At 42.3% G+C, this 17,592-nt stretch overlaps 1 long non-coding RNA gene across 4 annotated transcripts in view; it reads left to right on the top strand.

The window, feature by feature from the left end:
- LOC115494539 (uncharacterized) overlaps nucleotides 1-17,592 on the top strand; it is a 118,280-nt gene that overhangs the window by 50,980 nt on the left and 49,708 nt on the right. For all 4 annotated transcript variants that reach the window (XR_012055345.1, XR_012055346.1, XR_012055347.1 and 1 more), the window contains one exon: nucleotides 5,575-5,717. This is a non-coding gene — a long non-coding RNA (uncharacterized lncRNA). The remainder of the gene's footprint in view (nucleotides 1-5,574; nucleotides 5,718-17,592) is intronic.

The following is a 17,592-nucleotide window of genomic DNA, read 5'->3' on the forward strand; positions in this document are numbered from 1 at the left end:
TTGTGGCCAGATTTTCCTGAGGAGCTTGCTCCCATGATTGAAGTTGGCTCTCATTTAGCCACTAAAATTAGTAGTGGAGCTTCTAGGCCAGCTGACCCTTTTGGGTGCTAAACAGCTTTGAGAGCCTGGCCAGAGATATCCCAGAAAGTGCAGCTGAGTGTGAGGGAAAAAAAAATTCTACTGGTTATGGAGTTTCTCCAAATGGAGTGGACTTCCTCTGGAAATGCATCTCTCACACTGCCTGCTAAGGTTTTGGAAACCTACTCCTGCTGTGGAGATAGGTCGAAGACACTTGGAGATATGTGCAGGCAGAGAGATGCAGGTCTGTGATGCACATCCACAGCTCTAGGGCTGTTTGAGCTGTGGTCGAGCTGCTGAGCACTCAAGTGATGTAAGATCAGATCCAAGTAGTCAGTGCTGTACAACAGTCCCCAGCCATAAAACAAGAACTGTCCTCTGCTTCCCCCCAGGAATGACAAGGGTGGCATTTAAAAACAAACCAAAAACCCCACAACAAACCCAAACAAACAGAAAAAGCAGAATAGCAAGATTTCTCCTTCGTGCTCCTGTTTTTGGTGTTGTCCTTTGTCTTCTGGTTTTAGCTTTAAAAGCTTGAAGTTTTTCCCCCATTGTGAATTGGGTAAGATGCATTTTTAGAAAACAATAAGGATCTCATGAGGTTAGAGCTGGGTCTAATAAAGACTAACTGGGGAAGGGCAACAACCAAATGATAATGTTTCACTTATTATGAAAATTACCCCTAAATAGGAAGAGGAAACAGCTGGAATTAATATTCTAATTAATGCAAGTCTCACTTGCATTTTGATTTTTTGAAGTCAAACAGAACAAGAAATATTGGCTAGGAAATGAAAAATTGAAATACTATTTTTTTTGTTTTTCATGCAAAAAGCTTTAATCCATTATTGGAAATATCCATAAAATATTTTTCCATATATCCTGTAGAAAGCTGGTCCTTTAGAAAATACCTAAATTCTCTTTCTGTATCTGTGCCAGATACTTTAGGCTTAATGTAGAAATCACAAAATTTGTTAATACAAAGCGCAGCAAATGAAGCAGGACTTTGGGTAGAAAGGCCCCTGGAAGGCTATTGATTAAATCTGCAGGTTCATTAATCACCTATGGATAGGAGTTTTCTTTTTTTTTTTTTTTCCATGAGCCAGAAGATATATTTTTAAGTAAGACAGATGAAGAAAGGGTGGTTCTACAACTCATTTTATGACAGTAATGGAAAGTCAGAACTTTATTTCAAGTGTGTATCCACCATCTGTGGGGAGCTGGAGCAGAACTGAGTGATAAGGCCGTGACCTTTGATCATCTCTCAAAATGAAACCTCATTGAACAACCTCTCTGGGTGAAATTTAGCCCTTGGATATGAAGGTATTTCTAGTAAAGACATGCATCTGCGAGCAAAACACAGCTACAGGACTCCAGGCCAAACAAATCTGATCAGAATATGAAGAGAATTTTCACTGGTTATATATAGGGAATGGTGTTGGATCAGTTGGATGAGAAGTCCTGCAGAACTCTGATAAAAATTATCTTTATAAAAACTAACAAATTGGGTTTCGCCACCTTGAGTCATTTTATTGTTATTATATATTTGTCAGCGATCACCCAGAACAAAGTTTTCAGACTTTCCAGGAAATTAACTGAAGATCAGTTACTGTGCTGTCTTCCAAATATATGGCTCTGCAGCTGACTACAGACCCAGACACACAGCCATAAATAATCTCTCATGTTTTCCAGCTCATCAAATTGAAATCTGCTTCCCTGGGAGGAGGCAAAATGCAATTGGTGCATTGCAAACAAATTTATTAAAAGGTGTGTTCAGTCTTTCATGAAGCATGAGAAATCATCAGTGCTTAGTAGGGAATGAGATTTTTCTTCCCTTTAACTTTTTATTTTATGAGTATGAATGTATCTGAGAAACTCAATAAGAGGAACAGCATGGAATAAGTTTACCTTCTAGAAGTCAAAAGCAAAGACCAGACCTGGAGCTGATTAATGGCTGCATAATCTATCAGCTCAGAATCAAGGAGCTGTGGGTAGAGGAGAAGTTATTTGTAAGGTAATTTAGCTTGACCTAATGAAGGCTAAGTTCCCATAGACTGTGGCAAGATCTATCAGTCTCTCTGGCTCTGGAAGCACTTGGAGAGTTTTTTTACTGTACCATCATAAGTGCATTTGTTGTTTATGAAATATTACAGCAGAGAAGACTTTTTTTTTAATTCTTTTTGAAAAGTAAGACCATAGCAGTGGTGGTAGTGCCTCTGGATAACAAATTATTATTAGAAGGGGGAAAACTGCCACAGCAGGGTACAGTGGTGAATTCACCAGATGTAGAAAATCCTTTCACCCTCTTTAGTCTGCAGTAGGAATGATTAAGTTTCTCCTTTGGCACAAACTTTTTGTTTAGCAAGTCCCATTGTGTCAGGCCTGTCTTGCAGCAGATAATGGCAGGTGCTGTGGTGGGGTGAGAGAAAACTCCTGCTGACTGTGAACAGAAGTGCCTGAGGAAGGTGACTCATCTGAAGGGTTTTGTTTGCACACACTTAGACCAAAGTGGGGATATTTTGCTAACTGGTGGATACCAAAGAGTAGCACATTTCCAGCATTCACCAACACAGCTTGGTACTTTCAGCAGTCCTTCAGCTGCCTGAAGTCTAGAATTTGATCAGTTGTCCCTGACCCTCCTGTCAGCTCCTGCCAAGGAGCTCCTCTCTTGGGCTCCTGTTCTGTACAGAAGGTGCTGGAGAGGGAATGAAAGCAAAGTGATTGCCCTGACACCTCAGTATCCCCAGATACCTGAACTCCTCTAAGGTTTTCCATCTTTGCAGCAAGTCTTACTGCTTGGATAAGCATTGGTTCCATCTCTCAGTTTCCTGACTGCAAAGTAAGTTTGGGCCAGTTTTCTTCACATGGATAAACATGGTGGTTACTAGGCATGAATGAGGAATCTTAAATTCTACATTGTGGAATATTTTTTGCATTGTTGAAGATAACATAAGAGCAGCCCATGGCTGTTTGCCCACCTGGTTCATGCCACCAATTATTTGCTCAAGAAGGGCTGAGGGTCTGGTACAGTCTGTGTAAGACACTGCAAAACCTTCCAGTGGTTTCAGTGACTTCTAGTTGAAATTGCTTTGTTGATTGTCTTTGCTACTTTCCTCCAACAAAAACAATGTCTTTTTTAATAAGGGGAATTATCTGTGTTCTTTCACCGTAGCTCTGCCTGTTTACCCTGTTGCTTTATTTACACTGTATTCTTACCAACACTTAATTTGTTCATGTTTCCATTAAATTCCACCAGGAATGGTCTTTTGGGGCTAGTTTTCAGTTTGCTGTTATATTCCTTTCTCACCCAGCAAATCCAGCTACTGTATTTTTTTTTTTCCCACTGCATTATTCAGCCTTGTACTCTTTCCCAGGTTTTCCTCCTCTTTCTCCCCCTTCCTCCTCCTTCCATGCAGAGGAGTGCTCTGTGCTGTGCCTTTTTGTTTTGTTTTGGTTTGGGATTTTGTTTTTTGTTCTTCCTTTCTGCTTTTGTCATTTCCTTGTGATATCTCCCTGGAAAGAAAATAAGCAGAGAAGGAGCCATGGAAGGAGTCAGTACAGCCATACTTAAAATACATATGGAGAGATGGATGGTAGTTCAACACAATGCCTGAGCTCTCCTCACCTGTTTTGTTGCTTTATGCTAAGCAGAACTGCCACATGCTCTCCATTTTAAAGATGGATTAAAGGGTTCAAACAGCAAAAACAGCCAGTTCAATCCTTTTTGCTTGCAAAGCAAGGCTTCAAAATGTAGCTTAAAGCTGTCTCTAGATGGTGCAGGCTAAATGTGGCAGCAGTGACAAGCTCCTGGACTTTCCCACAAGGGTACCAGAGGAATTTTTGGGGCTTCTGTCCCAGAAACAGCTGTCAGATAAACAAGACTCACTGTCAGGATTTGCATTCACTCATGTACTTCAATGAGTTGTAATTCTGTTACAGGGTTTTATGTTTTCTAATGATGTTGTTTTGATTTTCTTTTAATAGTAGTGTCATTTCTTACTCTGGAAGTATACTTCATTTGCTTAGACACTGCAGTATTCCAGGGACATCTCTCTTTTCAGAAGGAAATTAATTCAGTGTTTAACTCATAGGGGTATCTTCTGCAACCTGTTTTTAATGGGCAAAGCAAAGATAAATTCAATATAGTGCAAATCATAAGAATAATGTCCAATGTCTTCCTGCCTCCTTTCTTGGGGCAGACCTGCCAGGCAGCATTACAGAGAACTCCAGTGGGAAAAGGAGATGCAGAAAGTGCTGCCATCAGTCTTTGCCTGCACTTAGATAAACCCATTGACATTCACAGACTGTAATGGCAGGAAAGCTTTCCAAAACCATTTGACCAGAGAAATTTGAGTTATCATCATTGTCGTATCTCAGTCTGACAGGGAAAATGATTTGTCGGTCAAAATGTCTCGTAAACACAGACATTTGATTCAATTTAATCAGAGGCAGCTCCTTGTGCAGAATGTGGGTGGCTCATCCCCAGGGGAAGGGGGAATGGAAAAGCAGGGAATTCACTCCTGCACTGTGTCAAGGTCGCTCTGGCTCAGCAGGGAATGCATCAGAAGAAATGCTGACTGCCCGGGGAGAGGGAGTTTCTCCCAGGCCTTGGGAACAGCTCCCCATTCTGGCTCAGCATGCCCATCTAGGCTGGGACTGAGGTTTGTGTGCTGGAGTCAGCCAGAGCCTGTTGGAAGAGGGAAAATCCAAGTATCCCTTTATTCCTGAATGCCACGGTGAGGATGGCGCTGGCCCAGTGCCAGCCAACAGCACCCAGAGTTTCCTTCTGCAGGCACTGGTAGGCCTGAGCAAATCTCCTTGTGCTAATGGGCTTATTAAGATCAAGCCAGTACACTTTGCAAATCTACACAAAGAGAAATTAGAGCCCAGATTAGATTAGGGGCTGAAGGCTGGGAGCATACAGCTGTTTGCAAAACTGCACGCTGAATTTCATTTCTGAATAGGCTTTTACTGGTAGGAATTTGAAGGCAATCATTAGAGCCTTTGAATGAGAAATTTCAAGGGACATTTCAGCATAAATCTGCTCCTCTGCTATAAGAAATTATTCCTGATATGCTTTGGGCTATGGAAACCAATTACATGAATTTTGCACAATAACCTGTTTCTCCCAAACAGGGAGAGCACTGCTGGCCATAAAGACACCTTTTTACTTCCAATTAACTGTGTGGGTGTGTAAATATGAGGAAAACTGCCTTTTCAACTTAATAAACAGAAAACAATGGGGAAAAGTAATCATCATTTACAGTTAGAATATGAGGCTCTGGCCATTCTTATTCCCATCCTCTGCAAGCCAGCTGGAATTGTGAAAACAAACCCTTTCCCATTAAATCATAAATACTGCAGGTTTTATTCCTCACTGACTCCTCGGCTCCAAGATTTAGGAAAGTGTAGGATATTAATTTCCAGACCTAAACTTGTTATAACTCACAGTGCTCTAGTTGTCATTTAAACTTCATGTGTGTTTTTCTTCTATCCCAGATACTCCAGAGCTGCTTTGTAATCCTGGAATCCTACTGAATTCACACCCTGGCAATATAGCAATGTCAAAGGGATGCAACTGGTAATTCTGCCTGGCTGCCAAACTGCCTCATGTCACCCTGCTTTCAATGGCTGCTGACAAGGTATGTGTTTTACCTGCTTCCAAGTGCTTTAATCTTAGTATTAGTAGAAAAATATGTCATTATTAATGTTTAAAGCCATTGTTATCATCTCTCTCTGCCAGCTGGTTCTGTATTAATATTAGTGTTTCTAAACTGAGGCTTTGTACATGTGACTCAGGCTCCCATGTCATTAGTTTGAAAACCCTGAGAGCATTTTCTTACACAAAAATTGCACAGGGAAGGAAGAGGGTCTTTTTATTTACCTTCAGATTCCCATCCTTGAGGATTTTCTTGCTGGGTATTCTCAAGTTGCAGGTGCAATTAGAAGATTTAATTGATTTTGTATGAACAGTGGGATCCCTTCATTCCCCAGGAGCAGCAGGTTTCATTAAAACCACCACCCAATATCATGAAACATGCAATTAAATTCTTGAGCTGCCACCATAGTTGCAAAAAATGGTTTATAAAGCCCCAAGTGATAAATATGTTGAGAGAGGATGCTCTGGGGGGGCGTGAGCTGCTCCAGCTCCTGCTCTAACAGGGCTCTGGGTGCTTGGTGAGAGGCACAGCACTGCTCAAAGCTGAATAGAAAGGGAGTGAGTGCTTTATGCCAATTTTTCAGTTGCTTGGCTTAGTGCAGTGATGGTAGCACAACATGGGGGAAGTTGTGCCTGCCAGGTTGAGATGTAGACTCCTATCCAGCCAGGATATGAGGATTTGGCTGGGAGGGGAGAGAAATTTTCCTTTGTTAACTACATTTGCATCTCACACTGAGAAGAGGATCAAAGTTTAAAATGAGCAGGCCAGCAGAACAGTGCTGGATCTGTGATCCAGGAGTCCAGGTGTATCTTCCCTTAATGTTCTCTTGAAGGATTGAAGCACAATCAAAAGTTCACTTGAAATTGTGAAAGTCATAAATGAGGAGCATTGGTAGGTCAGAAGGAAGAGACACCAAGAACTAAACTTGCTATTTTGGTCTGTTTTTTTCCTCCCACTATTTTTGAAAAAAAAAAAAAAAAAAGAGTGGATTGTAGAACCAAAAACTCATCTACCACAACATTCCTTTCCCTTCACAGTTAGGAAAAAAAATTCCTTCCAGGTACTGAAGAAGAGAATATGTGCAGGGTTCTGTGGTCCCTGTCCATTAGCCCTGGCTGTCTGCTGTCCTTTCCTGCAGCTGCAGTCTGCTGAACTCCTGTCTTTCCATGGGAGGTGGACCTTGTGGCCTCGCACACAGAAATTGCAGGAAAGTAGGTGTCTCTCAATCAGGTATTTGCTAGTTTATTCACCCTTTGAGGCACTGGAGCGAGGTTGTCTTTTTTTAAGTAAGACCAATATTTGGAATAATTTGTGATTTCAATTTTAAACAAGATTAGTGTGATTATGTAACAGCAGATGCTGGGAAACATGAAGTGTTTTATCTGGCAGGTCCTATCTCCATATAGGTCTAGCAGGCCAAGAGACAGAGCTTTCCTGGGAATACTCCACAGGAACAGCATCCAGCTTTTTTTTCCCTTTGTCCTTTTTTTCTGGGAGCATTTTCGTCCTGCTGGGATGCATTTTCATCCTGCTGAGGCTGTGTGTGTGTGTGTGAGCATCCCCAGCATCCCGGGGGACCCTCTCTGGGAAGCGCTGCGGTGTGTGGTGCCGATAAGGAGATGAAACAATGGCTGTGATACCAAGAGCCTTCACAGAACTGCTTGGTGAGGATGTTGCAGAGTCAAAAGCTTTGTGCCTTCGCTGCAGATGTGCTCACTCCTGAATGTTTAACTCCTTCTCTTCCTTTTAACTGTGTAAGTTCATGCACAGTGGATAAGAGCGTCCAAATTTGTGAATGCTGAGGAAATGGCACTTGTGTTTCTTCTCACTTGCAAGGGTTTATATTGTAAATGCAGGCGAACCCAATGGGAAGAAATTAGAATGTCTGACTCAATTCAGAAGGCTGAATGATTTCTTTATTATAACTATGCTAAAATACATTAATATACTATATAAAAGGAGGATACTAAAACTACATACTACTTTCTCTGACTCTAACACAACTCGTGACCCTCTCTCAAGAGTCCAGACATAGGTGGGTTGGATTGGCCACTAGGCTCAAATAATCCTCACCAGAATCCAACCAAGCACTCACCCCAGGTAAACAATTCTCCAAACACATTCCACATAGGAAAGAAATAGAAATTGTTTTCTCTTTCATTTCTCTCTGTGCACCTCTATGAAAAATCCTGAGAGGGAGAGAAATGTGTTTGCCACAGGTTTACATTTCCTTTCTTCCAGTGCCCCTGTGAGATCTGTAAACTGCTGTAGTGCACCTCAGGCCCTGACCCTATATGAAGATTTAGAGATGCCCAAGCTGTGCCTGGCAGAGGTGGGAAACCTGAGAGGTCCTTGTTTGAGATCCTCAAATGGAGCTAAGGAAGCAAATTTCTTATATTATTGATGCCTCATTTCCTCAATATTGCCACAAAGATTTATGTGAAGGGAATTCCAGGGTGCTAATGGAATTACCCACCTAAATCTCCCCCATGCTTGGCAGGGAATGCTCTGGTTCTTTGCCCTCATGTTAGTGCTGGGTGAGTAATTGAATTTTTTCTTAGCTAGCAAAACAAAAAGTCTTTGATTTTGTTGGTAGTGTTGGGGCCTTTTCAACACCTGATTTTTTAATACCTTTACTTAGGCTTGAGTTATAATTTGAAATACAAAACAAAAACACTTTGATAATTTTTCCCATTCCAGTGCCAGCAAGGGTCAGTGGTTTCACTCAGTAAACTCTGCCTTTTTTTTCTTTTTTTAATTAACAAAATGCCATCCTGCAGCATTCCACTTATCCCTGTTTAGTGTGCCTGCTCCTGTCAGGACTTTAATGTTGCTTCAGATCTGGTGCTGATTTTGCTGAGAAGTCCTTTCCCATTGTCTCATGGCTGCCAGTTAATTTCCTAAAATCCCCCTGGGTTTAGTGTCTGTGCCAGGGCACAGAACTGCACTGGCTGAGCTTGGGGAGGATAAAAAGAGCAGCACAATCACTTGTGCAGAGCAGAACCAACTTCTGGTCTGGTGAAAATGACTGAAAGAGTAGGAATAATTCTGGAAAACCAAGATGGGAGGATACAGCTGGGGCTGGGCAGCCTCTTGTGTGAAACCACTTCTATGAGCCTTGTTCAAGTGTGTGCACAGACCTGGGAATGATGTATTCCTTGTCATGGGCCTGCTCCTGTGGAGCTGTGAGTGTTGGCAGGAAAGGTGACCAGGTCAGCTGCTCCATGCACTAGGAGGACAGCTTGTGCCTATAAAGAGAAATACAAGTGCAGGACACTGGAAGTATGATAGTCTGAAGATTAATGACAGAAATGTGTTTGAAGAGAGGAAAGTAAGGAGGAAAAAAGGAGCCTAAATTAGGCTGCAGCTCCCTGGGCAGAATACTCAGGTTATAAATATTCTGGCAGCATTTAGAGCAGGGCTGGCTGTGCTGGTTGCACTTTGCTGTCCTTGACACTCTCTGTGTTTATTCATGCTACTGTTGTGCTGTGCTTGACAAAGCCACCCCAAGTGTCTCTGAGGTGTGGAAGGAGGCTGTGCATGGGTTTGGCAGCAGGATTGACTCTTGACTCTGCTGGAGAGTGTAGGGGTTGTGCCCCATTTGCCACGGCAGCGTTTCACTGTGAGCATTTCACTGCTCAGCTGGTGCCAGGGATGCTGGCTTTAAAGAGCAAGTGACTTTTCCACACCGTCACTGAGTCACCCTGATCTTTGTGATCAAGCTGGCACAAGGGCTTGAAAAGCATCATCACCATCCTCTCCAGCCCCAAAGCTGACGGGCAAGGGAAATTGAGGCATGAAGAGGAAAATGTGGGGTGCTGATGTCCCAACTGGGTGGGAGAGCTGGGAGCAAAGCAGCAAAATGTCACAGCAGATTTAAGCCTTCAAAACCCCCCAGTGATTGTTTTAGAGGGTTGCTGCAAGGAGCCAGTACCTGCAGTGAGCTCCACCTCTCCCTCCCTTTGTCAGGGGAACCAAGATGTCAGGGGCATTCAGCCAAACGAGTCAGGCACTGGGCACTGTTTGCTGAGCTGCAGTGTTTGGGATCACTGGGAATTGCTGCATTGCTGAGTGCAGCCAATCCACTTAGCAGCTCAGCAGTGTTCCTGAAGGATCCCAGCCAGCTGCTCCTGTCTGCTGTGCTGCATGGAAAGGAAAAGTGCAACCCAGCCTCTGGTTCCAGGGAAAAGTCTCTCTAATCTGGCATAGCTCTACCCTGAGCTAAAGGGAGGTGCCTTTAATATGATAGTAGGGCTGCTATGTCAGGATGAATACTTTTTTTATTTGTAAAAAAAGAACTTTATTCCTGCCATAAAAAAGTTTAGTGCAGAGAGATGACCGAGGTAATGTTTTTAGAAGTTGAAAATATCAGTAACTCAAATAAAAGGCAACAATTATTGTGCTTTTTTTTTTTTCTCTCTCTCTTTTTCTTATTTTAAAGCTCCTGATAATTCATTTCTTGGTGACATTGTTGTAACTCCAGATCTGAGGAATTAATTTGTATTTGTGTCAATCCCATGTATGCTTCTCTAAGTATTGTGTGCAATTCAGACTAAATGAACAGCTAAACTAAAGCTGGTACTGAGAAAATCAAGCTGCAAACTGTGTGTATAGGCAGGAGTAAAACACTTTGCAAGAGCTCCACTGTGCCATCAGGTGTTCTCTGCTGGATGCAGTGTTTTCTTGGATGATTTATACAAAAAGGCCACTTTGATTTTTGTTTCTGTATCAGACACATTATGAGACCAGTGCTGATATCCTGACTGTATCAGTTTCCCTGATTTTAAGGAAATTTTCTAGGCCCCTCTGTCTGCTCAAGAGACAAGCAATGCATCCTTTTGGGTTTTTCCTTCATAATCACAGTTGCTTTTGGGGCCAGTTGCATCCCTTTCCTGGAGCAATTTCCAGCTCCAAAGGAACCATTAGCCATTTTCCTTGGAATATACTTTGAAATGTATCACCTATTCATTACTGTCCCATTTTAAATGAAATAGGAAATTAATTATTTTGATATCACAAACTTTAATGATTCCTCTCTCCATGAGAATTCATTAGGCTTTATTTAATCAACTACCCCATGCACACTGTGGTCTTTGCAAATAGAAGCTGCAGTTGTGTGACAGGAAAAATAGATTCCATGGACATGAGGAAAAAAACACCCTGGATAGCAGTCTAGTCTGCAAAATCAAAAATCAGATACCCATAGTTTAGGTAAATTGAAGCTGAAAGAAAACCAAATCACTTTGCAGTGCCAGGATGAATGAGAAGCCAATCTGAATATCAAATTGACCTTGCTCCAGGGGAGAATAATTTGGTATTATATATATGCTGTCTCTGAATGTGTTGCTTACAGACAAACTAAGTGGTTTTCCTGGAAAAAGAAGAAAAGGAGGTGAACATAAAGTCATGAGGAATTAAGGGTCTTACTCCCAAGTCAACCCTGAGATAATTTTGGAACTAATACACTTTTAAGGGAAAGCAGCACTGCTTTAAGGGAAAGGTGCAAGATTTTTTGTGGTAGGAATGTTCATTTATGCATAACTTCTACAGCTATTGATGCAAGTTTTAGCACAGCAGCTCGAGGACAGCATTAATGATCACAGGACAAGTAGGAATGAGTGTGTGAGAAATGGAGAAAAAGCATGCTGTAGAGTGGGTATTGAGAAGCATATCCTGGCCTCAGGGAAGGTACTGAAAACTTTGTTATGAATGTCCAAAAAATTATTGATTTTTTTTTTTAATAGTGATTCTGTTATAGAGCTCCTGTAGCCAAGCAGCCCTCATGAAATGCTTAAAGTGCCTTGGTGTGTTACTAAACCCACCAACCTGAGAGCAATAAGAGAGGTGGTTTCATTCCTGAAGCCTCACTGTCAGGTCTCATTAAGGAACTAAGTGTTCTCTTTTCTCCTAATTACCCTGTGCAGACATCCCTGGTGCTGTTCAGCTTCATTTTATGGCCCCTGCAAGTAAAGTGCAGCTCCATAAAAAGCCAGCCCAAGATGTGCAGGGTAAGACCTACTGGGTGGGTGCAGAGTATAAATACCAGGACTAAATGACAGGGTGGGTTGGCAGGAGCAAGAGTGGGAAGATTGTGCCTGTTTGTTACCCCTGGGTCTTGGGGGAGTTTTGCCACCAAATTCCATTAAAATGAGAGCTTCAGCCTTTAAAAGCATCATTTAGGGGCTTGTTTTGTTAAATAAGTTAACAAATATTGTACATTAGTCTCTGACAAGGCTACATTTGGGTGAAAACCATGCTGAATTATTTATTTTGTCATTAATGTCACACAAACCACAGTAAGGAGAATTATATGGGCTGCAAAAGCGAGCAGCTCTAAGTCATGTTCAAACAAATAGAATTGTTATTCTTCAATACCAGTGGTGGGCTGCAGCTGCCTAATGCATCCAGGAGAGGATGAGAAGTGAATGGTAAATCAATGGAAAGGTTCACACCTGACTGGCAGCCCATAAATAATGTAAAGGGTCCCATGGCAAACAGCAGAGTTATACAATACATTAGCATTTAAGGCCAGTGGAAAGACATGCAAGGAAATGTTCAGGAAGTTTTGGTCTTGTAGCTGCAAAGTTTAAAGAGCTGGAGAAGTGAGTACATGGAAATTGGGTGGAAAGCTCAAAGTGTGCTTTTACAATGAGAAAACAAAGAAATTTTAATTTGCCCAGACTGACTTTGGTTGGCATTGGCATTTGGTAAGGCCAGAAAGGGTCTCGTGCTGTGCAGGGCAGAGGACTTCAGGCAGTGGTGCTCCCTGGAATAGTTGGGGCAAGGAGGTGAACCCAAGGCCACTTTGGGAGTGCAGGCTCAGCCCCTGACATGTGACATCTCTAAGCCATGCCATATTAGTTTCCACAACTCTGATGCTCTGCCCACCTCTTGCCAGCTGTGGAAAGGCCATTCAAGGCTGGAGGTTTTCAGCTCTCTTCTGTCTTTCACAAAACAGCTTCTGTTTCCCTGAACAAACATCATAAGGAGTAGGATGAACACAACTGAAGTTGTATCTAGCAGTTACTGAGGTCTGCTAGACTGGTTCTGTGAGTCTGTGCAATGTGCATTATTGCAAATCCTGTCTGGACATGTGTACATGCCAGCTTGCACATGAGTGTGCTCTCTTTCTCTCTTTCTGAGCTATGAAATGTCTGAACTTTGCATTCCTGACCCTAGAAATGGGTCATAAAAGGACCTTTGATTTGCGGCTGTTTGGTGTGCTGAGAAAAAGGAAAGAGTATAAATGTCTGTGATCAGACAGATGGACATACCTTCATGTTATGATTAGTTTATGGCCATAAACTAAGCCACAAGAAGTTTCACTCAACATGAAGGAGAGTTTCTTTATGTTGAGGGTGGCAGAGCACTGGGAAAGCTGCCAAGAAAGGTCATGGAGTCTCCATCTCTGGAGACATCCCAAACTCACCTGGATGTGTTCCTGTGTCACCTGCTCCAGGTGATCCTTCCTTGGCAGGAGGTTGGACTGGATGATCTCTGGAGGTCCCTCCCAAACCTAATGATTCTGCAATTCTGTGTTTTCCCACTTCACATTTAGATGGGAGAAGAGAGTGAGGCCTGGCAGGGCTGGTGTTTGATTTGTGATTCAGCAGCAGACTTTTGGTGGGACATTAGGTGTACGGTGATTTACACAAGCTATGCAGCTGTCTCCTTTGTCATCTATAAAATTGGGAGAAGTACCCTGAAAATTATGTAGTGATGAGAAATGCCTTAGCAGCTCTGTGGTGCTGAGGAACAACTCTAATGAGGTAACAAGACTCTGAAACTTCGGTTTATTAAATTCTTTCCAATGGTAATGGTTAAAGTTTATGGGAACAGTATCAGAAATACATGAAATTAATTGCAAACATTTTCTCAGCAATAGAAAAAATTAAAGTAATAATATTTTTAATTTAATGATGGGAAAAATTCTGCTTTGTTTTGTTTATGAATACTAATTTTAAAAAAACCCTAATATGGTAACACCATTTGCTTTGACATTCTGATGGAGCTATGAAAAGTCTCTCTTCTCATCCTGGGATTTCTCCTCTTTTATTTACCACCCACCAGTTTCCTCACTTGATCTCCTTTTCCTGGTTGGCTGCTCTCAAGTTCTCCTGTTGTTGTTGAGTAAGAAATGGCGCAGACTCACCAGAAGACTGGTTTGCACAGCAGCAGCTTTACTGCAAAAATCTCTCTTTTTATAGACTATTCCAATACAGACAGACCAGATTGGTCAATTAATCAATACATTTCACCTACCTGGCTAATTAACAAAAACACCTTTCTTATACACAATCCTTGAGAAAAACAGGAAAACGGAGAGTAGGAAAACACCACCTGCAGGCTGTTTATAATAACTCATAATTTCTCTACAACTCCCTAAAGTCTCACAAGTCAGCCTTGAAAAAACTTACCTGGTTTTCTCGCTCTCTGACCGGGCTGTCACGTCCACATTTTCCCTTGGTTTTGGTGCCTCCAGGCTATGGGGTAAGAGTTAAGCACAGCACAACAGTGGACAGCTGATCCCCTCTTCGACAAAGAGATGCAGCAGGATCTTTTTTCAGCCACTTGGCTGGAAATTCTCAATAGCTTTCTTTAGCTATGAATTCAATAGAACAACTTAAAAGGAGTCTTTATTAGCAGCTGCCTTTCTTTACTTGGCTTGGCATTGTTGTTATTTATTCTCCTACTAATTCCTGTGTCACTGCATGTATGTGTGTACATATATCATGTGGGACACATTATTGGTTACTTGGATCTGTTCTTTTTCTTCCCTAAACCATGGACAGTGATACTGAGCAGCATAGGTCCAATATGCAGCCCTCAGGGGCCTGTCAGAAATAGTCTCTTGGATGAGGATTTCATCAGTCACCATTTAGTTATTTTGGCTGTGAAATATAGCACACTGACTTTATTTTGCCCTGTGAACCCACAGGCAGAGCATTTGCCTGACATAGAGTTACTGAGGTTGAAATAGAGATTTTTGAAGTTCACTTAAGTTAACAAAATAAATTAAGCATTTATAATTTAGCTTGTAGAGTTACATGTTGAATTTAACCTTTTACTTAAGAAACCTCTGCCATGGTACAAAGGGCATAAGAAAATGCAAATTTTTGAAACTTCTCACTTGTGCCAGGTGCTGACAATACATACCCACTTTGTAACTACCCCAGGCTGTAGAGTATTTATTTATTCCGCGTATCACTTCAAGGTGAGAAACGGTGTGATGAAGAAAAACCCTCTCAAATAATGGGCAGGAAACAGGTTCTACCCAATGTTCTCATACATGCCATGCTGTTAGGAGTCACCTATTGCAATATTCAGAAAGGGCATCTAACAGGTTGACTGGAAAGTTTAGTGTCTTGAAAATTCTCAAGTGGCTTTTTTGCAGTGGAGTAAAAAGATTACTTGGTCAAAGAGCTTTGTGAAAGTGTAAGGTACATCTATGGGTGTGGTAAGTTCCAGTGACACAGTGTGAGCTGCAGCTGTGGTGGTGTGAAAAGAATGATTACACTCCAGGTTAAGGCAGTCAGGATAATGTCACTGAAGTCACTCCAGTGGGTTTGAATTTCACAGAATCATAGAATGGCCTGAATTGGAAGGGATATTAAAGCCCATCTGGTTTCAATCTCCCAAAGGTGGGCAGGGACACCTTCCCCTATACCAGGCTGCTCACAGCCTCATCCAACCTGGCCTTGAACACTTCCAGGGATCCAGGGGCATCTAACTTCTCTGGGCAATCTGTTGCCAGTGCCTAAGCACTCTCATAGGGAAGAACTCCTTCCGAATATCCAATATAAACCTAATTTCTCTCAGCTTGAAGCCATTCCCCCTTGTCCTGTCACTCCAGGCCCTTGTGAAAAGTCCTTTTCCATATTTCTTGTAGGCTCCCTTCAGATACTGAAGGCCACAGTAAAGTCACCCCTAAGCATTCTTTTCTCCCAGCTGAACAATTCCAAATCTCTCAGTTTTTCTTCAGTGAGAGCTGCTCCATCCCTGTGATCAACTTGGAGGCCTCCTCTGGCCTCACACCAACAGTTCCATGTCCATCCTGTGCTGGACCCGGGCAGGACACAGCCCTGCAGGCAGGGTCTCAGCAAAGGGGCAGAATCCCCTCTCTTGACCCACACTCCAGTGTGAGTGAAATTAAAATTTGCATTTTAATCTATAAAGAGTAGCTCCTGGAAAAACTAATAAATTTGAATGTGCTGCAGTCACAGATCTCCATTATCTGTAGAAATGGAGTTTGGCTGCATTTCACTGGGTAAAGCTACTTCAGGTTTTCACCTTGCTCTAACATTGTTAGTCGTCTGAGGGATTACTTGGTGTTTACACAGCACTTTTCTGTCCTGGCTGATAGAACATCTTGTTTGCCACAGCAACCCCAGTGGTGACTCTGCTGCTCAGGCACAAGAGATGTTAACGTGAATTTTGGAAATTATTGGTGTTTTAAAGCAAAAGGGATCTGATGTAGTAGTGAGATGCTAAGCCAAGAAAGTAAGAGGTGCTACAAGCTCATTAACCAAGACTCTTGTGTGATGATCTTCAGTAATGCTTTTGTTTGATCTGTTGGTTTTGCTTTGCATGCACTTAGGGGAAAAAAAAACCCTTGATAAATAGAAGAATACAGTTGCAGGTTCTGAATTATATTTTTAGCCTAGTGTTTGACAAAGACATTGCTAGCACTTCCAAAAATAACCAAAGGTGAGAGTGGATCCATTTTTCCTTTAAGGGAAGCTGCTTCACACCTGAAGGCTCCTGGATGCTTGTCTGGGCTCATGCTGCTGTGCCACTCATTTTCCTTATGGAAAGAGTAACATTTTGCAACCAAGACAAAGCTTCATAAGAGAAGCAACAGCCAAATAACAAATTACTCTCCTTTCTGGCTAGTTCTTTAAAGGAAAATCTCTCAGATCTGACTCCCAGGGGGCTGAAATCAGTATGGGTGTTAAGCAACATGGCTTGGCTATTTGGGTAAAATGGCCTAGTTTTGATTAGGTAGGGAATCAGAGGATAAAAGAGATTTATTTTTCTCAGAACTGGGCAGAGAATAGCAATGTAAAAACCTGGATCAAATAGCTGAAGCCAATATCTTCCCCTTGAGGCTTTCTTTTGGTTCCTTTGTAGCACATCAACTTAAAAAAGACCCAAACTCCTGTTTCTGAAGGTTGCTGAGTGGGAGGGCAAAAAATAAAAAGGGTGTTTGGAGTTCACAGATGCAGCCTCCTAGGAAATTGTGGGATCAATCTGTCTTTGGAGTTATGGCTGATAATTCTTATATAACTCTTGGTCTTTATCTAAATTATTTGCTGGCACATCTGCAATTTAATGATGCCACAGGACACTTGGTACAATACAGTCTCTTTAAGGTGTTCCCACACTCCTGGTACTTAGGAAGGCAGCATGGACAGGAGGAGGAAAAAAAGCTTTTTTTTCTACATTTTGCCCTGAATGTGTTAATCCTCTCCTGCCTGCTGAGCAGCTCAGGCTGTCAGCTACTTTTGGGCATTGCTGGCCAAAAAGCTGATGCAGACACTTCCACCCACCTGCAGATATCCTGTCCTCTGTATGTGTTCCTAAACTATATTTGGAGTCAAAAGGAGAGAACAGATACATAAATGCTTATTTTAACAACTCTCACTTTAAGGAGCTGCTCCTGCTGAGTGGGCATAGGGATGTGTGCTACTTCTTGCTCCAAACAGAGCCTGGAGGCCCTGGGTGGGTGGACAGAGCCCCTGGTAACACAGGGGATGGTGAACCTGCCCCCAGGTAAGGTAAGGGCCAACAAAGACCTGATCCTACACCCACAGAGCTGCCCCCAAGCACTGGCTCTGACTCCAGTTCCTGTCCCAAA

This window comes from Taeniopygia guttata, chromosome 3 (genome assembly GCF_048771995.1).
Source record: "Taeniopygia guttata chromosome 3, bTaeGut7.mat, whole genome shotgun sequence".
NCBI lineage: Eukaryota > Metazoa > Chordata > Aves > Passeriformes > Estrildidae > Taeniopygia > Taeniopygia guttata.